Consider the following 25,885-nt stretch of genomic DNA (forward strand, 5'->3'; position numbering starts at 1 on the left):
TTGAATGCGAAGCTTTGCCGGGTATAGCATTGAGTAAAGTATTTGGTTGTCCTGCAGTCTCCTCTTTACGGTGGTAAAGGAGCGTCTCTGTGTCTGTACGCTGGGAGAGAAGTCTGGGAAGAACTGAATTGGATCTCCGTCGTACTGGAGGTTCCCTTTTTCCCTGGCTGCTTTGAGTATCGCATCGCGATCTTTGTAGTTTAACAGTTTTGCAATAATTGGCCGTGGGTTTGCGCCTGGGACTGGTCTTGAATTTGGGATTCTGTGGGCACGTTCGACTACAAACAGCTGGGAGAGGAGTTCTTTCCCGAAGAGCGTCGTGCAGATCAGTTCAACATGGTCCTCCATTTTCCCTTGAAGTTGTTTCTCCCTAACTCCTATAATTCTGATGTTATTTCTTCTTGAGCGCCCTTCTAAGTCTTCATTTTTGGCGCAGACTGCCTTCATTTGGGTTTCCAGGGTGGAGATTCGCGTGGTCAGGGCCGACGTGCCGTCGTCTAGGTCGGAGACCCGTTGTTCTACGGTGTCTAGCCTGTCGGCGTGCTTGTCGAGTCTGTGTTGGAGTTGGTCCACTTTAGACGAGAGATTGTCGAGTTTGCTGCCTAGGTCGCCAATTCCCGCCTTGAGGTCCATCAGGATTTCCCTAATGTCGAAGCTTGGTATATGCTCGTCCGACCTGGAAGTAGCGGGCGTTGGGGACACTGCCCTGCTCCCGTCGTTGGGAGGTTTATTGTTATGGCTTGCTTCGAAGTTCAGCTTCTTTTGGGTTTTATCTGTTTTCCCCATTACGCTCTTGTTTCTGCGTTGAGTGCGTTTGTGACGAGTCCGATGCCTTCGTCGTGGTTTTGGCGGGTATTACGCTGTTTTGTGAGATTGGCCTACGATGTCCACCTTTGTCAAACTGGAAGCAGCTGAGTGTGGGGCCAGGTTCTCATGGGTTATATGGCTGGTGTTGCGCGTGTTTGGAGTACCCGATTTTGGAGGGGGACTCGTGGTGTCTGGTGGCGGGGGTGACCTCCGTCGCTTTAGGCGGGCGCTCCTGCTACCGCCTGCTGGAACTTGGTCAGGCCTTGGAGTGGGGAGTCGTCGCCAGGTGATGGGGCTTGTGCGGTGTCGGGATGAAGGGGCAGCGGGAATATTCTTCAGATGTTGTCTGCCGTTTTGGGGTGGGGGACTCCCTTTTGTTTTGTGTTGCCAATGTGCCGGTTAGGCCGAGCGTGGCCGTTACTGGTGGGCGCCGGGGCAGGCAGTCTGTGAGGGGTTCGACGTTGCGCCCCCTGAGCTTTTCTCAGTGTCTGGTGAAAGCGCCGGGGTTTATGCTGCCTGGTGGGTCGGGAAGGCCGACCTTGCGCGCCGAATGGGGATCCTACCTGCGTGTCTGGCGCGGGTAGCGTAGTCCTTCGCGCTCCCTGCAGGATTTTCTGCCAGGCCGCTGCGGGGATGGAGACCGTGTGTCTCTTGGCGCTGTCGTGCGCACGTCAGCCCGTTTCTTGGTGTGGCCTCGTTCTCTGACCCAGCGGGTCGCTGCTCACTCTGGGCGCCGGGTGGCACACCGCTTCTTCTGTGTTTCGTGCCCGGACAGCTCCTCCCCTCTCGGCCTGCTCTCGGCCTGCTGCTGGCGTGGTCCGCGGGCCTTGGCGCCCGGGCCGGATCTCGGCCGGCGCTCCGCCGTTGGAGAGGATGATGGGCTCCGGGTGAACAGTGGCGCCTCCCGAGCGCACCCGGTAGCAAATTTGGGTGAATCGGATGCCGCAGAGGTGAGGATGTCGCAGGATTAATGGAGAGCCACACGGAGCTCTCTAGGAGGCGGCCATCTTGGATGGCTCTCTAGCGCCCTCATTTTTCCCCTTGTTTTGACAATTAGTGTACCCTCTCTCATCACTAGGCGTCATGCCAGTGTCTTCTGCTTGAAGACTGACCTTGCCAGTCTGCACTGTCTCAGTACATTTGAGGGTCAGTAGGTATACCATTATCTTAGCACCAGACTTAATGAATAGCCATTGTTTGCAAGCTCTCTGTTTCAAGACTGTGAACTTGTCCATTTTGACAGTGTATTAAACACCACTTGATTCTATTATGCTGGGTGCTCTTGCTACTCTTGGCCTTTAGGTACTTGCTCACTCTATCCCATATTAACTTCATGCCCTTTTAATTGTCCAGTATTTGGCATCATTAAATGTTCTTGTTCCTCCTAATATTTGGGAAATATGTCCTTGCACATGGTCTGCTCGTAGACTCCATTTGTGCTTTTCCTCCATCTCTCGAAATAGCATCCTTGGCTCCAAGCCAATGTCCCCCTCTATTTTGCAAGGGAACCCAGCTTCTTCATCATCTTTCCACGTTAATAACCTGGTCTCGTATTTGGAGATAGCTGGGTTGATTGACATAAGCTGTTGTCCATCTTATTCTAATGGTCGTCCTAAACGTTGAGCAAGCTTTTACGTATTCTTTCTACCTTGTTTCAGCATATTTACAGTTATTGAACAGTGGGTCACTTCATTCTTCTTTTTGTTCATAGGTACTGCATCATAGAGCACATATTTTTCTTTGTACTCCAGTTACATCGTTATTTTTAAGTATTTTCTTTTTGTTTCGGCATAGATTCATATATCTTCCTTAGGACATTCTTTTGCTGTCATTTGACTTTGTTTAACGTGCATTCATGTCAAGCACCATTTTCTTCATAACTGCATTCTGGCGACTCAGCAAGGGACATCCTTCTTGGTTGCTTTCCTCCACTGGTTCAACGTAAGGTTGTCTTCGATTGGCTGCCTGAGTGCATATCGCCTTTCATATATTCGACGTGATATGGACATGCCGCATAGACTTGTGCATGGGTTCCCAATCGTGGCTCCTCATCTGTCATTCCAATAGGAGAGGGGTGAGAGGGGGCTGTGACTAGGGAGAAAGCTTCACTTGCTCCTCTACACCCCTAGCCCCTCTGGTTGCATTCTCGACCAAACTCTTCGCTTCCTCTTCTGCAATTCCTGCTTCATCTTCTTCGATCATCTCATCATATTTTCTTTTCTTTGGAACTCATATTTTTGTCACCCCATCAGGTGGCCAGTATTCTTTATATGTTCATCCACAATCCAGATCTATCGTCCCACATAATTTTTCCGATCCTGGGGATAATAAATCTTTATTCCTGGAAGTGCAAGAGAACTCTTCTTTATATTCTCTCGAGTACTTTCTTCAGTCTGGGGTTTTTTCTCCATTATGGCTGTTAACGTCAATTATTACCTTCATTCCAATAGCTTTCTTGGATTATTTTCTGGCATTATCCCAAGATCATCCTTATGAGAAAGCATTCCAGCATTACTCATAGTAATATTGCTCCAAATAGTTTAAAAGCATTTGCCAACCAAGATGGAATCCATCCAAACAATAATGAAAACCAATTGTCTCCTGCTGTTTCATCAGCTTCATCTTCCATCTTTGTGTGCAAGGTCGTCAGCATAGTTACTGCCTCTGTCAGGGTCCAATTTTGTCCATCTTGAGAAGGTGGAAATGTACAGCAAGAAGGTCCAAAGTTGGCTCACACTCCTCCTTCCATTGCTGTTCTGATGGATCTCAACTCTTCCTTTATTGCATTGAATCCTTGAATTGTTGCATTGATCGTCTGCATCACCTCCCATCTTGTAACCTGCAGCCATTTGTCATTCACTGCAGCTTGAAGTCCTGGTAAGAATTTAGATGTCATTTTCATGGCGGGCTTGCTGAATAGTTTGTACTAATCAGGAATGTCTTCATAAGCCTCTTGATTTTGAAGAGAAGTAATTCTCTCTCTTTTCAGTGAAGATGAAGTGATCTCTTCCTTCTGTTATATTCATTCATTTTCGGGAACTCTTCGATGTGGAGGTTATTTTGGGGAATCACTAGTATTGGGACATGTGCATTTATGTGGAGCACACTCCTCCCCAATCTTTATTCAACTGCATGTAGAAACTGGATTCACAGGCCCAATATCAATCCATCAGAACTGTAATTCCTCCATTCATTCCTGGTACTTCAATTGTTTCCACAACCTTTGTTCTTTCCATCATAGACCTTGCCATCATTCTTGAAGCAGGCTGTTGGATTTTGTTTGTAGTATAGCTCTGGTCCTGCTTCGTTGTCAAACCAAGTTAGTAATTTTGCATGTTTAGCCCATAATTCTTCTTCAGTTTGTGTGCAGGGCATGATATTAGTCCATCTTGCCATCCATTTCCGGTTGCTACACAACCATACACCAACAGCTGTGCTCTTTCCCAGCATCCTGGCTCTCCTGATTTTTCAGTCATATCTGAGCAATGCATTCTCTTCATGTCAACAGCTTGTATCTTCTCTCCAAATTGGCATGGATACATAGGTTTTTTGTTTTTCCACCCTAATCCACTCTCCATCCTTTTTGTCTTTACGTATGTATCGACAAGTCTGTCTTGATCGCCATCTTAAAGTTGTCCTCTTCCCTTCAAATTGTCCTCTCGTAGTGCAGGCTGCTAGATGACCGACATTCTGCATTGTGTGGGGACATTTCTCTTGCAATAAATGTTCTTACCACATTCATGGCATACAGTATTAAGGAGCAGACATAGCAACGTTCTTCTGATGTTCTTTCTCCCACCTCCTTCATGTGCTGATACCATAATTTATTTGCCAAATGAGCCAATTTATCTGGTACTTTCAAGGCTAGAACACAACCATATTGCCTGGGATGAATTAAGATTGTTGCTTATGAATAATTGCACTTTATAAGCATATGATGCGGCCAGTAAAAACTGTGACACGTTAGACAGTAAAGATTACCCCTGCCTTGGCACAGGGAGTCTTTGTTCTATTCAAGGCATAGAGACTAGCCTTATGCTTTATCTTCTTTTATTTCTACCCTTCAGCAGATTTAAATCTTCATACTTTCTTTTTAAAACATAAGAAAATAATTTAAATGAAGAAAAAACATATACAGACTCCATTTCCCATGAGCCGCCATGTCTCTGGTAGTCTCTGTTCCTCCTCAGTTCCATGAGGCACTTCCTGTCTAGCTCCTTTCCTCTTCTTTTGATGCCCTCAAACTGACATTCTGTAGTAGCTCCAGGAAACTTGTCACATACTCTTGACACAGAGTCCAAACGTTTTTCCATGCAGCCTCTTTGTGCACGAAGTCCTCTCTATGGCTAACCTTGGCAACTCGGACTTGGAGCGTGCTCTTACTCCTCTGTTATTCTCAGGTCATCTTCTGGTCATCCCCTGCCAGAGAAAAACATGTGTTAGGGCGGGAAACATGGCGCAATGTAACAATAGCAATGGCATACATCTTTCTCATCATTATATGCAATTCGGTTGCGTCGATGGGTGGGATAAGGCTCGCCTCTGTGTCTTTAATAGATTCAAGACTCCCTGCACCAAGGCAGGGGTAATCGTTATTCTATGTCTAGACTGGAGGCAAGCATTATGCTTGTTCAAAGCTATGAACTATTGTCCCTGCGAGGGGGGGCATGGACAAGGAGCCATGTAACAGGACGTGTATCCTGACGTGCTCCTGATGATCCTTTATTAATCCTGGAAGAAGACCAACATAAAGAGATCCCTGGTCAGAGAAAATGACGTAAATATGCCCGTGATATGCTGTGGCACAACAGGGAACAATCTGGCTCAGAACGCTGACGCGGTTACTGAAAAATCAGCAGAGAAAGTCTCGAGGTGGATCAAGCACAGCGACCCCCAAAATGCTGGACGGCACAAGACAAAGGAATCATCCGAAAGGCGTACCTACGACATCTGGACTGCAGCTATAGTGAGCATCGAGAGAACAAACGTGCACGAGAAGTCCACCGCTGCGGCACCCTAAACAGCAGTAATAGAAGCAGATCTGGAGTGGAGGAGCCAGGTGACGCGGAGGAGGGACGTCACACGAAGAGCCCCCGGTGGGCATAGCGGCTGTGCGGAGACAACGTGAGCAACAAACCGCAGGGGAAGCCGATCAGATTACATCTGAGACGGGCGTCTTGCATCACGGAGGCGTCCTGTGTATGTATTAAACACGGCAGGGACTCCAGCACAGTGACACAGTCACACAGCCGACAAGGCTTCTAGCCCGGGACTCCGGGGTACACACAGGCACCACCAGGATTGGAAGGCGGCGGAAGCGTTGTGCTAACACAAGGGGCTGACCAGACCCCTGCATTGTGCCCATGAGTGCAAGCCCTATTCGAATATTTAATTGGCCGGAATAGAGTTGCGTTGGGCAATACACGCGCAACTGAAGGGAACGTACGGAGCCATTAAACTAACCGTAAATTGCCTGCATATAAGCAAGCTGGGTCACAGAGTACATTAGAAGCGGGGAACGCCAAAGAGACTCTCATAATGACAAGTATCCTGACTGGGCGCATGAGCATTAACCAAACCAAGGAATCAAGGCGTGAGTTCTAACACAAACAGGAGGGTTGTAATGCCAAGAGACACAACATACAACCATACCCAAGGACTGCTATCAAGGTGCAACCAAGGAGGCGTGGGGCTTCTCAGGGGGCTCAAGACAGTGTAAGTGGAGACCCAACGGGGTCTGCACGGCCCCAGCGCTCGCGCTGGACAACATTCAAGCAGCATTCTCACAGGCAGTGGAGCGGCCCGAAGAGGAGGCAGACGCGAGCAGAGCGCCTGGGAGCCCTGGGCAGGAGAACACCGGGACGCCCGAGGGGCATGGGAATAAGGACGACCCAAACGCTCTTGTGCTGGAGAGAGCCACGGGGGGCACAGCAGGTGGGCACCCCCGCGGCGAAACGACCTGGCAGGGGGCATGAGCGCTAAACAGCACGGCAAGACCGTAGCGGACCGGTAAGGCCCCACTTAAGTGCCGCAAACAGACCTGAGACACACGCCAGTGGCACCCAACACGGGGAGCCAGCAGCCATACACATAAGCAGGCTGCACCCGTGACCAGACGGTACCCGAGCCCGCAACGGCACCCAGCAAGGCCCACAGGCACTTGGGGGCGCAGCCACAGACCTGGACCAGCGGGAGTTGGTGCACACGGAGCGGGGAAAAAGAATTGCCAGTACAATTACGTGGGAGGATACAATCCACTCCGGGCATAGATTCAGCAGCATAAGGAAACCCCCAATTTAGCCCACTCTGGTCCCGTTGCCATCCAGGGACCAATTCGACGGGATCAAAGATCAAACGCTGTGGTGCTCGCACACACAAGCCAAGCAACATTAAGATGGCCAATAAACTACCAAAAACAAAGGGTAAACAACCCACACTTGATGAATATGCCAAAACACCACCAGTGGCAGAGGGGGCAAGGAGCAAGGAGAGAACCCCCACTGTGGGCACAGATGCCATGAGGAAAGACCAGCAGATCCTTGCGGCAATTGCAGACCTGAAAGTGGCATGGGAAACCAAATTGGAATCGGCCATGGTCGAACTGGAGGCTGCACTGGAGCTCAAAGTTGGGGCAGTACAGGAGGGGTGAATCTCCTCCGGCAAGACGTCAGAGCACTAGCGGAACGTACAGGTGACATAGAGAAGGAAGTGGCCCCGAATACAGCTGCATGTGCATCCCACAAATCCGAGCTCCATGTCCTAGCACAACGCATGGGCAACCTGGAAAGTAGGGCAGAGGAGGTGGAGGGATGCGCCCGGAGGAACAATATACGTATCATAGGATTGCCTGAAGGAGCCGAGTGACCCAACCCCACGGAGTGTATCGAATCAATGCTGCTGCAAGAGATAACCAGAGGAGTGTTGACTCAGGGGTTCGTGGTGGAACGGGCGCACAGGGCCCTGACAAGGAAGCCACCACCTGTCATGATGCATACCCCCGGGCATCCAGACCACGTCCATCAGCCCCGGGAGCAGGCATCATGTTACCTTGAGATAACCCAGCAACCCCTGCTAGGGGCTGTCTGGGTTCAGTCCTGGCGCCAACGGCGCCAGGCTCATATCGGACATCAGTCCTGGCGCCACAGGCGCCATGCTCATAAGTGCACACTTACCTGATGCAGACCATCCTGCAAGAAGATCCAAGCCCATGTGAGGCCTGGAAGGGACTACTTTACCTTAGGGACTATTTTGTTACTCGGGTGTGGTCGGGGAGGAATACCTACCTGGGACTACTTTGGAGGCTATTTAAACCACGCCCGAAGAGCAGCACACGCTTCGCGTTGTTCTGCATCCAGCAGCGTAACGTTCACCGTGCCAGCAGCAGCATCCAGCCTTCTGCCACGCCCGCCTCGAACCTGGAGCACCTAGAAAGAAGGAAAGAAGCAAAGGTTAGAACAAGAGTATTACCTGATTTCTTACCTGATCCTGGATTCATTGCATCCTCAAACTTTAGGAAAGACTTTGTTTTAAATGCGTCACATCGCCTGCAGCAGCGCCGCGCCATACTCACCGTTCCACGCAGCATCTCTTCGATCCGGCGCTGTCTCCATCTTTACATCACCGAATTCCGGCACCTAAGGGGGACAAGAAACAACAAGGTGAGCAGAGAGAACAGACAGAGACAATCTCTTTAGCTGCCGTATGCTTACCTGATTTTACCACCGAAGGTATTATTCATCAGCACGCCACATCTTCTTATGCCGCACCTGTGAGAAAAGGAGAAAGCAGCAAGTTAAACCCTTGGCATTATTTACCGGACAGTGTTGGGTAACACAGACTTTTACCGGAGCGCTTTCAGCTGTCAATCTTCTTATTGGGTGAAGTTGCAAGATAAAAGAGGAACTGGACAGGAGTGAATTCCAGACATTTTGAACTCTTACAAACTATATACTTACGGCTCTTCGCCAGGACCTTTTGGAGTCAGGATTTGTCTACAACTCTTCCAATATCTTCATGCCAGTGAAGTAACTGGTCATCAACGCGCCCCTGCGTACTTCACAGGATGGAGGGCTCATCCTTCAAGAATATAAGGTGAGATTGCTGAGAGGGCACTTCAGTGGTGATTAGAGGGGAGGACAGTGGGGGTGCTATCCCTTGAATCCACAGGTGGCTAAATCCATCTCTCCACTTGTAGGATAATATTTCTACGGGTCAAGCAGACAAGAATTGGAGGGCAGATCCAGTCAGTCTTCGCTGCACTACGCATCACGTGGGTGGAGGCCGCAGCAGTCCGGGTCCGACCGACGCCCCTGTGGGAGCCAGGTGAGCATAACAGAACGCAAAGACTATCTACAAATCCCCACCCGGGTGTTATGGAAACTTCAGAAACCGACCAACTGGCCCAACTATTGGGGGAATTTAGGGCGGAAGTGCATGCCGCTCACCAAGAGACTAATGCCCTCAGAAGAGAATTAATTGTATCGAAGGAGCGCACAGATGATCTCGCCAGATAACTGCTGGAAAACCAAGCTGGACAAACACCCCTACCTGTGTTTGAGGGGAATCCAGCCCCAGTTTCATCAAGCAATCCTGTGCAAGTGATTTTACCAGGAAATATTCTGTTAGCTCCACCCAAACGCTTTGCTGGGGACCCCAAGAGGTTCCCCGTGTTCATGAACCAATGCCGCTTGCACTTTTTATGCAGACCGGGAGCCTTTCCAAATGACCAAGCTAAAGTAGCCTTTGTATTATCATATCTTAGTGGCACCGCAGCGGATTGGTCCATTCCGCTAGTCAACCAGGATGACCGTCTTCTCCGGGATTTTCAGGGTTTTCAAATGAGCATGGAAAGACTATTCGCCAGACAGTCACAGGGACAAGCCCTGGATAACAAACTCTTACCCTTACGACAGGGTAACCAGGATCTGCTAACCTATATCACAACCTTCAATAGATTGGTGGTGGAAACTGGATGGCCTGAAGAAAAACGAATCACGTTATTTCATCGAGGGCTTCGAGGAGAACTCAAGGATTTCTTGGCTCAAGTCGTGAACCCACCTCAAGACTGCGCTGAATATATAGACTTAGTGGTCCAGTTAGATCACAGACTTCAGAACAGAAAGGCTGATCGAGCCAAGTTTGAGAATCGGGTGTTGGTCAAAACCCACGCTAACCCCAAAGGAGCAGATGCTTCAGAAACCATGCAAATCGGAGGGGTTAAAGGACCCCTAACCCAGAAGGAAAGAGAAAGGAGATGGCAAATGCAATTGTGTCTATATTGTGGAACTTCTGGACATTTTCTACGGGATTTCCCTGTAAAACCACCCAAGAAGGTGGTAGGAGCTGCTGATAAAAGCCATATAGAGTCAGACTCGGGAAACGACCATGCCCGACAAGCGTAGAGATCCGCTTGCCGAGCTTGAAGAAGGATACTCAGACCTCGCATTTCATCATACCAATGGTCCTCATAGATCCAAGGCAGCCATCGCGTATGCAGGCAGTAAGGGCATACATTGATAGCGGGGCCATAGGAAACTATGTGGACTATGAATTGTCTTCTAGGATGAATCTACCTCTCTGCCGAAAAAACACCTCAGATGTCATCACCACAGTCGATGGAACTGAAATTGCCTCTGGACCTGTAACTCACTCTACCGCAGAGATGACACTATTGGGTCAGGATGGACATCGAGAGACTATTGTGTTTGATCTAATCAAAGCCCCACAGTTCCAAATAATACTGGGGATACCTTGGTTGGAAACACATAATCCTTGTATTGATTGGCGAGAGAAGAGAATAACCTTCCCGGATTGTGCACAAACCTGTTACCCAAAGAAAAATCAGAACGCAGGCCTGGCCACAGTAACCACAGCAGTCATGCAACTACCTCCAGAATAACAAGAATTCCAGAATGTCTTCCAAAAGGAACAGGCAAACACCTTACCTCCTCACAGATCGTACGATTGTCAAATCGATCTCATACCCGGTACACAACCCCCTTGTAGCAGGATCTATGCCCTTACGGAACCTGAGAACCTTCACCTACGACAATACTTAGACCAGTACCTTGCCAATGGCTTTATTCGCCCATCCAAGTCCCCTGCATCTTCAGCTTTGTTCTTCGTACCCAAAAAGGAAGGTGACCTCAGAACGTGCATAGACTACCGCGCATTGAACCAGATAACTGTTAAGAACTGATAACCGTTACCTCTGATCCCTGAACTACTAGACCAAGTGAAGGATGCTTGTATCTACACTAAGTTGGATCTCCGAGGGGCATATCATCTGGTACGTGTAAAGAAAGGCGACGAATGGAAGACGGCCTTTCGCACCAAGTATGGATTATTCGAGTATCAGGTGATGCCCTTTGGGTTGTGCAATGCACCAGCAGCCTTCCAGTATTTTATGAACGATATCCTTCGTGAACTCATTGACGTCTGTGTAGTCGTATACATAGACGATATTCTAGTGTACTCCTCCTCAGAATCAGACCATGTTAAGCACATGCGTGCAGTCCTTGAGAAACTACGCCAGCACAAGTTATATGCAAAATTGGAAAAATGTGTTTTTCATGTTACAGAAGTTGAATTCCTTGGTTTTATCCTAACTCCAAAAGGAGTCCGAATGGACTCACGAAAGGTGGACGTAATTCTCAAGTGGCCATCACCTAGTTCAGTTAAAGGGGTACAAAGCATGCTCTGATTTGCCAATTTCTACCGCAGATTCATTCGGGACTTCTCACATGTTGTACATCCCATCACAGCACTTTTGCGAAAGAACAAATGCTTCTTGTGGACTGAAGAGGCTGAAAAGGCCTTCCAAGAGCTGAAAGCGAAATTCACGTCTGCGCCTGTCTTAAGACGTCCACGCCCAGAGCTTCCATACATAGTGGAAACTGATGCATCCAGTTTAGCCATGGGAGCTGTCCTGTCCCAGAAGGATCCTGAAACTGGTCAACTTCACCCAGTGGCATTTTGGTCCAGAAAGTTCTCGGCACCCGAGTTAAACTATGCGGTTACCGATAAAGAGTTATTAGCCATCAAATCCGCCTTTGAGGCTTGGCGACACTATCTTCTCGGTGCCAGGCATACCATTACTGTAATCACCGATCACCAGAACTTGCAGTATCTAAAAACAGCCAAAGCCCAATCATCGCGCCAACTTCGATGGGCATTATTCTTTGCCGAATTCGATTTTGTGATCACTTATCGACCAGGCTGTAAAAATGGCAAGGCAGATGCCTTATCCCGAATAGGAATGGAAGAAGCATATGCGAACCCGGAGCCGGTGCCTATAATTTCTGAACAAAGAATTCTTGGCATAACTACTTTACAGACACTAGAAGAAATTCATTTAAAAATCCAACAACTCTTCGATCCAGCAGCCCTGTAGGACTGGGTAAAGAAAGGCCCGGATTACTCAGTCATCAATGATCTACCCTACTATCAAGGACAACTATTTCTACCACACAAGGAATTACAGGAACTTGTCATCTCCAATTATCATGATACCCTGATGGAAGGTCACCCAGGTATCGTAAAAACCAAAGCTAAAATTAAGAGACAAATCTGGTGGCCCTCCTGGCAAAAAGATATAAAGTCATTTGTGATGTCTTGCGGCATTTGCGCCCAAAACAAAAGTCAGAAGAAAAAACCAGCTGGCCTTTTACAACCTTTGGATATTCCACCTACACCATGGCACACCTTGTCTTTAGACTTTATTACTGATCTACCTCCATGTAATGGATTTAACACCACTCTAGTTATCGTGGATCTTTTTTCCAAGATGGCGCACTTTATTCCTTTGAAGGGATTACCTTCTGCTTCAATTCTGGCCAAGGAGTTCCTCGTAAACATCGTTCGAATACATGGGATTCCTTCCGTATTGGTCTCTGACCGAGGTAGTCAATTCATTTCACATTTTTGGAAGAAATGTTGCCAATTGGCGCAAATCGACGTAAGGTTATCAACCAGTCACCATCCCCAGACCGATGGTCAGACGGAAAGGACCAACCAGACCCTTGAACAGTACCTACGTTGCATGCTTCACCAGACCAAAAGTAATTGGAGAGATATTTTATGGATTTCCGAATATGCATACAATAAATCTGTACATTCAGGAACCGGACAAAGCCCCTTTTAATACCATATATGGACACCACCCTCGAACCTCAGAACTCGACTCGACTCAGCACTAAGAAATGCCCGCAGTTAGTCATTTGCATTCTACTATTACACAAGCCTTCAAGGAAGCAACAGAACATTTGAAGCAAGCAAAAGAGAAATAAAAGAAAAATGCTTATCTACATAGAAGTGAAACTCCATAGTACCAAATTGGATATCAGGTTTGGCTAGCTACACAACACATACCTCTGAAAGGAACTCAGACTTTTAATCCTAGATATTTAGGACCTTACACCATTAAGGCCATTATCAACCCGGTGGCCGTCAAACTGGAATTACCCTCCTATATGCAAATTCATCCTGTCTTTCATGTTTCACTTTTAAAACCAGTTCAACCAGGAACAAGATTAACCAAACCACCAGATCCTATCTTGATAGATGGAGAACCTGAATTCGAAGTGAAAAACATCCTGGACTCCTAGGTGTTTAAATCAAAACTTTTTTACTTAATCGATTGGAAAGGTTACGGGCCACAGGAAAGGTCATGGGAGCCTAGTGACCACGTTCATGCACCTCGATTAGTGAAGAGATTCCATCGGGACTTCCCAGATAAACCAGGACCAAGGGGAAGAACGACTTTAGGAGGGGCATTGAGCGGGAGTGCTGTCATGATGCATACCCCCGGGCATCCAGACCACGTCCATCAGCCCCGGGAGCAGGCATCATGTTGCCTTGAGAAAACCCAGCAACCCCTGCTAGGGGCTGTCTGGGTTCAGTCCTGGCACCAGTGGCGCCAGGCTCATATGGGACATCAGTCCTGGCGCCCTATGGCGTCAGGCTCATAAGTGCACACTTACCTGATGCAGACCATGCTGCAAGAAGATCCAAGCCCATGTGAGGCCTGGAAGGGACTACTTTACCTTATGGACTATTTTGTTACTCGGGTGTGGTCGGGGAGGAATACCTACCTGGGACTACTTTGGAGGCTATTTAAACCATGCCCGAAGAGCAGCACACGCTTCGTGTTATTCTGCATCCAGCAGCGTAACGTTCACCGTGCCAGCAGCAGCATCCAGCCTTCTGCCACGCCCGCCTCGAACCTGGAGCACCTAGAAAGAAGGAAAGAAGCAAAGGTTAGAACAAGAGTATTACCTGATTTCTTACCTGATCCCGGATTCATCGCATCCTCAAACCTGAGGAAAGACTTTGTTTTAAACGCGTCGCATCGCCTGCAGCAGCGCCGCGCCATACTCACCGTTCCACGGAGCATCTCTTCGATCCGGCGCTGTCTCCATCTTTACATCGCCGAATTCCGGGACCTAAGGGGGACAAGAAACAACAAGGTGAGCAGAGAGAACAGACAGAGTCAATCTCTTTAGCCGCCATATGCTTACCTGATTTTACCGCCAGAGGTATTCTTCATCAGCACGCCACATCTTCTTATGCCGCACCTGTGAGAAAAGGAGAAAGCAGCAAGTTAAACCCTTGGCATTATTTACCGGACAGTGTTGGGTAACACAGACTTTTACCGAAGCGCTTTCAGCTGTCAATCTACTTATTGGGTCAAGTTGCAAGATGGAATTGGACAGGAGTGAATTCCAGACATTTTGAACTCTTACAAACTATATACTTACGGCTCTTCGCCAGGACCTTTTGGAGTCAGGATTCGTCTACAACTCTTCCAATATCTTCAGGCCAGTGAAGTAACTGGTCATCAACGCGCCCCTGCGTACTTCGCAGGATGGAGGGCTCATCCTTCAAGAATATAAGGTGAGATTGCGGAGAGGGCACTTCAGTGGTGATTAGAGGGGAGGACAGTGGGGGTGCTATCACTTGAATCCACAAGTGGCTAAATCCATCTCTCTACTTGTAGGAGAATATTTCTACGGGTCAAGCAGACAAGAATTGGAGGGCAGATCCAGTCAGTCTTCGCTGCACTAAGCATCACGTGGGTGGAGGCCGCAGCAGTCCGGGTCTGACCTACGCCCCTGTGGGAGCCAGGTGAGCGTAACACCACCGGGAAATCCCCCTAGGCCGGTAATTGCCAAGATCCTGAACTTTCGAGACCAGGAAAAATTCCTAGAGCATTTCCGGAAGGGAGGAACGATACAAAGGGCATCGGAAAACATAACGGCATACCCGGATTACACCCTGCAGGTACAACGCCGACGCATGAACTTTGGTGCAGTGAAGAGAAGACTGCGAGAAGCAGGCTACAGGTATATGCTGATCTACCCTGCGAAACTGAAAGTGTTCCACAAAAATAGAACACTGTTTTTCGATACCCCGGAGGATGTGATAGAATGGCTGGATGCGCAGAGCTTTCCCCAGGAATCGGGTATCCAGAAGGAAGATGGTGCAGATAAGTAACATGGATACTGCGGTACCCAGGGTGTTGCAGTCTCAGACACTTGGACTAGAATATAGGACAGGATACAGCCCGTCGGAGTAGAGCGACCAGGGCTGTAAACATGTGATCCTCTGAGCACGGGACCTTAGTGAAAGGTGTAGGAGCCTAACGGAGACTAGTCCTCACACCCCCACGAATAGACTAGTTAGGTCACCGGTAGATCGGTGACGCCCTGCTGAGCTCCTGATCTCGGCAATCCGAGACAGGAACAAACGCGGGGGAGCCTGAGATCCAGAGATGGAGATGGGCACCAGTTGCGGATGGGTAGGGAGGGGGGAGGGAAGGGGTTGTGTGCAGTGTATCATGGTTGGGGAGGGAGGGCTGGGGGGGTTAGTTTGGGAGTTTATGTTGAAAGAGGGAGGGGTACGAGCCCAATTTCATGTCAAGCTCGAGTCAAATTTTGTGTCCATTTAGGTGGGAGGGGAAACTGGGAGGGGAGGCGGGATAGCCAATAGATGGCGTTGGGTAACCTTAGAGTGGTGACCTGGAACGTGAGGGGCCTCAATAGCTATTTGAAGCGCAATAAAGTTATGATGTACCTAAGAAGGAGGAGGATTGACATAGCATTATTACAGGAAACCCGCCTTACTAGGGAGAAACTGGAGGTGGTCAAGAGAAAGTGGAAAGGGAGCATCACGGGAGCCACATACTCAGTTTACGCGAGGGGAGTTATCACATGGGTGGCACTGCATGTACCATTTCAGCTGATTCAGTCTATGATGGACTCGGAAGGCAGAATGATAGTAGTGCGGGGGATGCTGGAAAACCGGGAAGTGAGCATTATAAACTTATACGCCCCTAACCAAGATACAGCGGCTTAATTTAGGACTCTATACGGCAAAATTAGCCCCCTACTCGGTGGCGCGATCCTATGGGTAGGAGACTTTAATTGTACATTAAATCCTAAAGTGGACATATCAGATGGTAATCTAGACAAACCCACCCCGGCCGCAAAGGCGTTACAGGCCCTGCTGAGAGATTTGGCACTCAAAGATGTCTGAGGCAGCAACACCCAGCAGACAGGCGGTACTCAGATTACGCGGCCCCACATAACTTGCACACGAGGCTGAATTATATGTTCACTGCTGGTGAGTTAGTAGGAGAAATGACGGGCGTGGAGTATAAGGCCAGAGTGCTTTTGGCCCACTCCCCCTTGGTCCTGGAGTGGCGACACCAACCCCTTAGAGCGCAAATCCCGACGTGGAAGCTCAGAGCTGAGGCCCTGCAGGACTCGGGATTCCGGGAGGACCTGAGGGAGGCGATCACTGAGTATTTTGACATTAACACTGGAAGTGTTCAATCTGTGGGAACCGTATGGGAGGCATTCAAAGTAGAAGTGCGGGGTGTAGCCATATCCAAATCCAGAGGGCTCCAAGGGGACATAGAATGGGAGTTGCAGGAAACAGAGAGGGAGTTGGAAGATATAATGCATAAGGGGGGCACCTCTCAGAAGGATGAGGTGAGGATGAAGCTGCTGCAACAAGTCAGCAGCAAGCACTGGGATAGATTATGTAAGTTCAGCTACAAGAAATATGTCGAAAGGCAGCACGCGGGAGGAGACAAGCCATGCAGATTGCTGGCCTGGTTATATAAAAATGAAACATCACAACCAGTGATCAGGGAAATCAGAGGGGACGAGGGCCAGACCTGGGATACCCAGGAGGGAGTAAATGAAGAGTTCCATAGATACTACAAACGTCTTTATGGGGACGTAGGGGAAGAAATGGATCAAGAGATCCAGGAAACATTAGAAGACATAGGCTTGCCCACATTAGACGATCGAGAACGGCAGACCTGGACGCCCCAATCACCTCAGCAGAATTAGAGACAGTGATTCAGCACCTGCCCACATGCAAAGCCCCAGGGTCGGACGGGCTCCCCAGCGAATTCTATAAAACATACAAACAAGAGTTGCTCCCCCCGCTGCTGGCCATGTTTAATGAGGTGTTTGAGCACGGTAGGTTGCCGGAGTCACTACGGGAGGCAGTGATCATCCCGCTCTTAAAACCAGGTAAGCCAAGAACAGACTATGAGTCATACAGACACCTATCGATGCTCAATCAGGACAGCAAAATCCTCACAGCTGTGCTGGCCAACAGGCTTAAGCGAGTGATCGGTAAATTGATACACCCTGACCAAACAGGCTATGTCCCTGGCAGGAACATAACTGACAATCATAGGAGACTTCACCACATTATCGACCAAACACAGAAGGACCCCGGCGAACTGGTAATTGTCTCGCTGGAACGAATTAAGGCTTTCGACTCAGTGAGATGGCCTTGGTTGCTAGCGACTCTGAGAGAATACGGGATGGAGCCGGGGTATCTGAGGTGGGTCAAAATGTTATACAGTTCCCCAATTGCAAGGGTCAAAACAGGTGCTACAATCTCAGATAAATGGCAACTCAGCAGGGGCACTAGATAGGGTTTCCCCTGGTCGCCTATCTATACATCCTTGCACTGGAACCATTGGCAGTCTGCCTCAGACAACAATGTGGGAAGATAGGGATCCACACTGCGGGAGGTTCGCATCTCATATCATTGTATGCCGATGATATACTTTTATATTTGCGCTTTCCTGAGGAAAACCTACAATATGTCCTGGAGGTGATGGAACGATACGCTGCCCTCTCGGGCATAGCAGTAAATCCCAAGAAATCCAGCATGTTCCCCCTGGGGAGGTATAGATACGCCCTACCGAGGAGCCTACCGGTTTTGCCAATACCCTGGCGAACCGAGACGTTTCGATACCTAGGTATTGATATATACCATACGACAGGAGAAGAACACAAACACAACACGGAAAAGGCAGTTGAAGGTATTAAGAATAGCATGGGATTCTGGTCCAGACTACCCCTGGCCATGATGGGAAGGGCGGCTCTGATTAAGATGGTAGTCCTGCCAAGACTGTTACACTTTTTTGTAAACATCCCGTATGTGATCCCTAAAGCTTTTTTGCCAAGCTCCACAGCGTGTGCAGGGGTTTCATATGGCACAATTCCAGGAACAGGGTGGCCCTCTGGAAACTACAAAACTCATGTGACGGGGATATAAACCTGCTGAATTTTGAGTTATATTACTTGGCGGGACAGCTACAATATGTGGCCAGGTGGTTGTCTGAAGAAGAAACAGCTGAAGCCAGGCTTTTGTGCAAGGATCCTGCTCCCTACTTCCTTAGAGAGACAGTGTGGTTGCCTAGACCAAAGGTACTAGGAATGGCGAGACTGTTGGTGCTTGGCTGGGAAATGTGGCGTAGAGCATGGCAAATTGTGGGAAACCCAGCCCCATTCTCCCTGCAGGTGCCGATAGCGGCGCTATGCGGAGAGGACTCCCAAATGATAAAAGGGGTCCGTAGATACTGGGAACCGATGGGCTTGGCTACCCTTGGAGATAAATGGCAGGAGGTGTTGGCATTGGACGTCCAGAAGCTAATAGAGGACACCGGGGTGCATAAAGGTCAACAAATTACTTATTCCAGAATTATTAAACGGGTGCGAGAAAGGTGGCCCGAGGCAGTGCTTGCTGAACAACCTGATGCAACCATCGAGACAATGTATGATATCTCAGAGGGTGGGGATGAAATATCTCGCATATATGAGCTACTGGGGACTAGGGTGGGGAAGGAGCTGCTCCAACTAAGGCGAGACTGGGAAGAGGAGGTGGGAGAACCCATGTCGGAGGGGCAATGGGATAGAGCCCAAAGGTATCATAAGAAGGTGTCCCGAAACACAAGGCTTCAGCAGATTCAATTGTATGTCACTCATAGAGCATACATGACCCCCAGTAAAATTGCCAGGTTTGGTGGCTCGGTGTTACAGAAATGCCCTAGGTGCGGGGAGGAGGAAGCTGGGATGCTACACATGTTCTGGGCTTGCCCGGAGGTAGGAAGGTTTTGGTCAGAGCTGAAGATACGCTTAGCAGGAAAAGGGATTACGCTCGATGTGGAGTCAGCTTGGGCATGCATGCTTGGGGGTTAGTAAGATGAAAGACCTGGCCTACATCCTAGCTAAACGGAGAATTGCAATGTGCTGGAAAGCAGCCCAATGGCCTAGACTTGAGATGTGGTGGGCAGACCTCATGAAATGGGCAGAGGCAGAAATGGCTGCCTGGTGTGAAGCAGTCAGCAGGAGGGGGGGGTAGGACCCCTAATAGCATGGAGGCAATTGGTGGCCTCGATGATGGGACCCTCCCAGGCCGACCATATTGATAATGATACAGAAGAGTTAATGGCAGTAAATACGCAGGATGATGACATGGATACAGGGGCTCGAGTTAAAGGGGTTGGAGGGGGGAGGACCGAAAAGCGTACTTTGTAATGTAATGTTGTGAAGCTTAAACATGGAAGTCCTCATTGTTTGTAATGTTTGGAGTGTTTATAAAATAATAAAAATAAAAAAATAAAATGATTGCCCCTGCAGCGCTCATTATAGGCTTAAATTAGAAGGTACTAAACATGCTATCACTGGACCAGTTTGCTGCTTGTAATATGTGTTGAAGGCTCGCGCTGGCTCCGAACATGTTGGAGGCTATGGCTCCCTTCACTGAATGTGCATCTGAACCTAGACAAATCTATGCCTGCTAGGGCCATAATCGCTTGCACACACCGCTGTATGGTCGCTGCCGCTTCCACTCTAAATGGTTTCCTGCGCATGATGAGTAGCTGAGCTACACCCGCCGGGCTCTTGTCTGCCATTCTCAACTCGCATTCTTTGATGCACTCTGCTATTCATAGTTTGGGACACTCTCAGTAGTAGGGGTGTGAGATAGTAGTAGTGTTACACTTGGCCCTTTTCACTATGGCGAAGGTTACTCCGTCTGGTCCAAAAGATTTTTGGTCCATCTCTAGTGCTTTCAAGTCTGACACTCTTTTGCACGACACTAAACAGAGTAGCATAGCTAGTTTCCCTGATAACTGCTGGTCTCTATTACGAGGCCAGTCTAGCAGTAGGCGCAAAACTTCTGATATGTCCCATAGTTGTGCGTATTTGGGACTCCCCGCATGAGCCTTACTATGGCCGGGTGCTCCCCTATTGGTGCACCCTCTAGGGGATCGTGTCCCGCTGAGATGGCTGATCTGTAAACTCCTATGGTACGGAAAGCTTTCCCTTCCTTGGCTAAGGAAGCTAGAAAGTTGAGCACTTGTACTAAAGGGGCAGAAACATGATGAAGGTTGTGCTGATTGCACCATAAACTCCATCTCTTCCAAGAGTTCTCGTAGCTCTTGAGCATATAGGAGACTAAGGACTGCTTGATGAGTTCTGCAGCCGGTCTCAAAATGCCCAGAAAGCTCCATCTGCTCCCGATATCCTGCACGCGAGCAGAGATAGTTGGTCGGTCCTCATCAGAGGATGATAGTTCCTCCCTCGAAGGGATGACTCTCAGGAAATACGTACAATGTTCCATCAGAACTGGAAACCATGCTTGCAAACTCCAGTTTGCGCTCTCTCTCTCTCTCTCTCTCTCTCTCTCTCTCTCTCTCTCTCTCTCTCTCTCTCTCTCTCTCTCTTTCTCTCTCTCTTTCTCTGCTAGTACTCTAGCTAGCATTATGAAGGGGGGAAAAGCGTAGTGTACTGCTCCCGACCATATCTGCAGAAACAAGTCTGCTGCTTGAGCTTCTGGATCTATTCTCCAGCTGAAAAATCTTGGTAATTGTTTGTTCAAACTGGAAGCAAACAGGTCGATGCTCAGGGGCCCCCAGAGAGCTATTATCCATGTGAACATCTCCTCGTGCAGCTTCCAGTCGCTGGATTCATGCCAATAGCGCAAATTCCAGTCCACTACACAATTCTGAATGCCTGGGAGATATTCCGCTGTCACATAGATCTTGTGCTCGAGGCAATAGTGCCAGAAGGCTTTTGCTAGTTCTGCTAGCATGCAGCATCGTGTACCCCCTAAGTGGTTGATATATCGGACCACCAAGATGTTTTCCATCCCGAGTTGGATGCAACACTCTGCCTTGTCCCTGGTGAATGCTTTCACTGAGAACAAGCCTGCGAACAATTCCAAGCAATTGATGTGAAGGTCCAGCTCTCTCTGGGACCATCTTTCTCCTGTCTCCAGGTGTCCGCACCTTGCTGCCCAGCCTATTCTGCTGGCGTTGGATCTATGACTAGTTCTGGCGTGTCTCCAAATATGGTGCGCCCGTTCAGGCTTCCATGTTGTGGAGCCACCATTCTAGCTCTGACTTTGATTCCGGTTCTAGAGGGACTAGTTTGTGATACCCTAGGCCTCCTTGCAGGTGTCGGATCTTAAACATCTGCAGGGCTCTGTAATGCAGGGGCTTGGGGAAGACCGCTTGTATCGATGCTGCTAGCAGACCGACGATTCTGGCTAGGGACCGGGTGATATCACATCCTTCGCCAGAGTCACTCTGAGCTCTTTCTTTATCGTTCTTATCTTGTGACCCAAAAGCTCCAGGGTCCCTTTGGTGGTATCCAGTATGAACCCCAGGAACTCTAGATGTTGTTTGGGGGAAGAGCTCTGATTTTTCCAGGTTTATTAGAAAACCTAGAGAAAGGAGGAGATTGGATGCCCATTGAGCTTGCTCATTGAGCACCTCTTTGTTCTCTGCTAGCATCAAGATGTAGACGATCATTTGGATGCCTTTGTCTCTTAGTTGCTGCCACTGCTCTCATAATCTTTGTGAAGGCCCACAGTGAAGGCCCACGGTACTGACGCTAGCCCGAACGGGAGGCGTTTGAACTGCCATGTCTGTCCATTCCATATGAAACTTTGGTAGCGCCAGTGTGCTACCACGATGGGGACTGTCAGGTAGGCGTCTTTTAGATCTAGTCGCACTAGCCAATCTCCTTTGCGGAGGATGTCTCTGAGGATGTGTAACCCTTCCATTTTGAATCAACCAACCGTTCAATTCTTTTGAGTTCATCACTGGCCTCACTTTCTACTTCCTGTGAACCAGGTACATGTTGCTCATGAAGGCCTTACTTGCTGTGCTGCGTTCTGTTGCACCTTTGCTCTCTAGCAATCTGAGTTCCCTGTCTAGCAAGTCCTTTTCCTGGTGCACTATAGCTATGCATGTCAGTCTCCTCTGTTGATAAGGTGGAGCTCCGAATTCCTGATGGAAACATGTCACTGCTTGAAGTAGCCATGCGTCGCTTGAAAGCATTGGCCGGTTTTTCAAGAATAATAGCGCATGCCCCCGACGGGGGAGGGGGGGAGTAAGTCATTACTTCTCTCACCTGATGGGGTGTTGGGGTGATGGTAGTGTCTGCAACCTCTGTGCCTCTTGTAGCCGCGTCTGTGCGCTGGGAAGAAGGCATCTTGTTGACGGGATTCCCAGTACTGTGCCCTGGTGTTGTGAGGTCTTTGCTGTGCATCGAAACAACCATATGCACAACCTCTGTTGCGACCGAGCCCGGCAAAAACTCTTGTGGGGAGGATCTTTTTAATTGATGCTTGGGCTTTTTCGAGGGCAGTAAATGTACCTTCGAATCTCCCCATTTCCTCCACAAAAGCTTCGCCAACGTGTAGAAATTGAGCAGCCTCAGCCGCCTCGTATGATGCTAGATATCCTAGCTTTGAATCCAGCTTTTAATTGGAGGCTCCTTCTCCTTCCGGAGGACCGGGCACAGTTTGCATTCCCTAGAAGGCAAACTGCTCTGTGAGCACAATTTGCTAGGACCTCTGGATCCACTGGAACCTTGGTGTCTCTGGACCTTTCTGCTAGGTCCATGATTTTTGCTATGGGTCCTGCTTGTGCTCCTCAAGATGTTTCTCTTTGCTCTTCCTTTTTCTGCACCTGGATCTTTGGGAAGCCTTAGAGTCTGAATCTCTAGATTCTGACGAGGAGTCATCATCCTCTTTGTTTTGCACCACTGAGGAAGGGGTTAGGAGGCTTGGCACGGTGGACTTTAGCAGGAAATCATCTTTTAGATTCTCAATAGTGTCACCAGGGTCAGGCGCTCTCCTCCTATCCTCCTTGCTATGACCCTGGGGAGTTGGTGGGGTCTTGCATTTGCGGGTTTCATTGATCACTCCCTTTATTTGTTGCCCGGTTGGTTGGCTGCTCAGAGGACGAGCTGGCAGTCTCTTTAGAACCTGATTTCTTTAGCCCTTCCTTGATGAGGTACTGCAGAGCATCTAACCTATTCTGAAGTGGGCGTACCCCTTGTGACACTGCGTCTGATAGGGAATCTCCTAACACGCTCTTAAAACTTAGAGTCAAATCTGAATCTTCTTCCTCAGGGTATATTTGCTTCTGACGGCCAATACGCCAATATTCTGATTCCATAGTAATGGTGTGCCTGGATGATGCAGGCTGAATGGCATGTCCTCCTGGAGGGTGTAGGGTTGCTTATGGAGTAAGAGGTTCTGTTGGGAATCTGTAGACCTTTAATCTGTATGGTGGTCTTTAACCAGTTGTTTGTGTGTATTTGCTCCTTAAATGTCCATGCAGCAAAGACCCTGATAGCTTGAGAGTCTGGGTGTTGCAGCTTGTGTGGCTTGCCTGTGGTTTATCGATCTTAAGAGCGTGTTACTTCATCGCCCTCAGTGTTGTGTAAATAGCTGTTGGGAATCCTTGTTTTGTTAGAGGAAAGGCCCTCGGATAGGGCTGAGTGTCTTGCGCATGCGCGTGGCATTCCGGCTCTTGTCAGGCTACTAAATCCATGTAAATCTAATAATGATCATGCTGGAGTGCAGCCGAAGCCCCAGGCATGAGTGAATTGCTTGCGGGATGGATGCACTCCGGTTCTGTGTCTGCTTTAGCGCGCATGCCTCTCGGGTAAAGGGAAAGGAAAAAAGTCAGTGTGCAAATGCTGTGAGGGATAAAGGACAAACGTTGGGGAAGAAAGGTTTACAAGTGGTCGGAAGGTCACACTCATGCTTGCGCACGCTCTGCTTTTTCCAATGTATGCCAGAACTCAATTTGGAACATAAATAACCATGTCAATACAATATGTTATAAAGAGAGACATACATTTGCACTTAACTCTTGTGAAGACTGAAAAAGAAGAGGAAGGTACCTAGACAGGAAGTGCCTCATGGAACTAAGAAGGCGCATAGAGACTACCAGAGACATGGAGGCTCATGGGAAATGGAGTCTGTATATGGTTTCTCTTCATTAAAAAAAAAGAAATGTTTGTTTAAAAAGAAAGTATGTAGATTTAAATCTGCTGAAGGGTAGAAATAAAAGAAGATAACGGATTATGCTCGCCTCCGGTCTTGATATAGCATATTCTGTGGGTATTGATACCACAACAATGCTGCTGAAGCACAATGGCACCTTATCCTGAACAAGCACGACATCACTTTGTAGGTCATATTGCACTGAGTGAAAGATGTGACCCATTGGACAATATTCTGTGGGTTTGATACCATGACAATGCTGCTGAAGCACAGTGGCCCCTTATGTACTTTGAATGTTACTGGCTGCTAGAGTTTACATAATCGCACATTGCTGCTGATGAATCACAGCCCTTTCAATGATACACCTGGCATATGGTATATGGGACTAGCATTGTGACACTGTACTCATTCACTGTCGGACAAGGTACTCATATCACAACATTGCACTCAGACATCGGTAGTGTACTTGGATACTGTAACATTTAAAGTTAAAGATATTGAATTGCAAATTAGGTATTAACATATTTTACCCACCACTCAGATCGACAAATCGTTGCCGTTTTGCCTCTAGATTTTGGGAAATTTTATGTGGGACAGTCAACCCGAACAGCCAAGTTGAGGTGGGGTGAACAACGATCCTGTATTCACAATGCAAACACCAATTCAGCCGTGGCACGACATTGGATGGCCAATGGACATAACATGTCACAAATAAGATTAGTGATTTTGGAAGTTCTAACCAAGAATAGCCCTCATGAGGATTTATGCCAACGTTTGAATCGCAGAGAGACATACTGGATTGACAAACTTGGCAGTTTGGTACCTAATGGACTAAATGAGGAGATCAATTTTCGCTGTTTTCTCTAATTGTTTTCTCTAATTGTTTTCTCTTATTGTATATTGCATCTTTTTGTTTGAATTGACACCAGTACACATACGACCTGAATGCTGAGGGTCACTTGAAAGTGTTTTAGTTTAATACATGTATGTGAATAGGAATTGTTTCCCATGTTGTGACCTGCATGCTGCGCATCCTGGAGTTTCATCCAGGACCCGAGGTGCCGTCTGCCTGGACGACACCACTAGCGGCATTAAGGCACACACTATTAGTATAAGATACAGCCATAGGGTTGCTCCCTAGGTTCTATTTATCCCATTCAGGCACACATTAATAACAACACAGCCTCATCAGAGGTGTTCATGAAACAGCCATTACTGCCATCCAATTGAGCTTTTTTAGTTTGGATTATTTACTTTTAGTATTTTTTCTATATCCATGGACGACGGACTATCCATCCCTTTTGATTTTTATGTGACGACTTTATTCATTACTAACCCAGGAGGTCTTAATATTAGTTATTTTTATCGTATTCAAGCCAATTGACCTGTTCACAGACACGGATCGTGGCTCGCGCTCTTTATCGTGAAGCCGCGATCACATGTCTTACAAAACCAGGTT

The sequence above is a fragment of the Ambystoma mexicanum genome, chromosome 1p (genome assembly GCF_040938575.1).
Source record: "Ambystoma mexicanum isolate Mex_15411 chromosome 1p, UKY_AmexF1_1, whole genome shotgun sequence".
Classification (NCBI taxonomy): Eukaryota; Metazoa; Chordata; class Amphibia; order Caudata; family Ambystomatidae; genus Ambystoma; species Ambystoma mexicanum.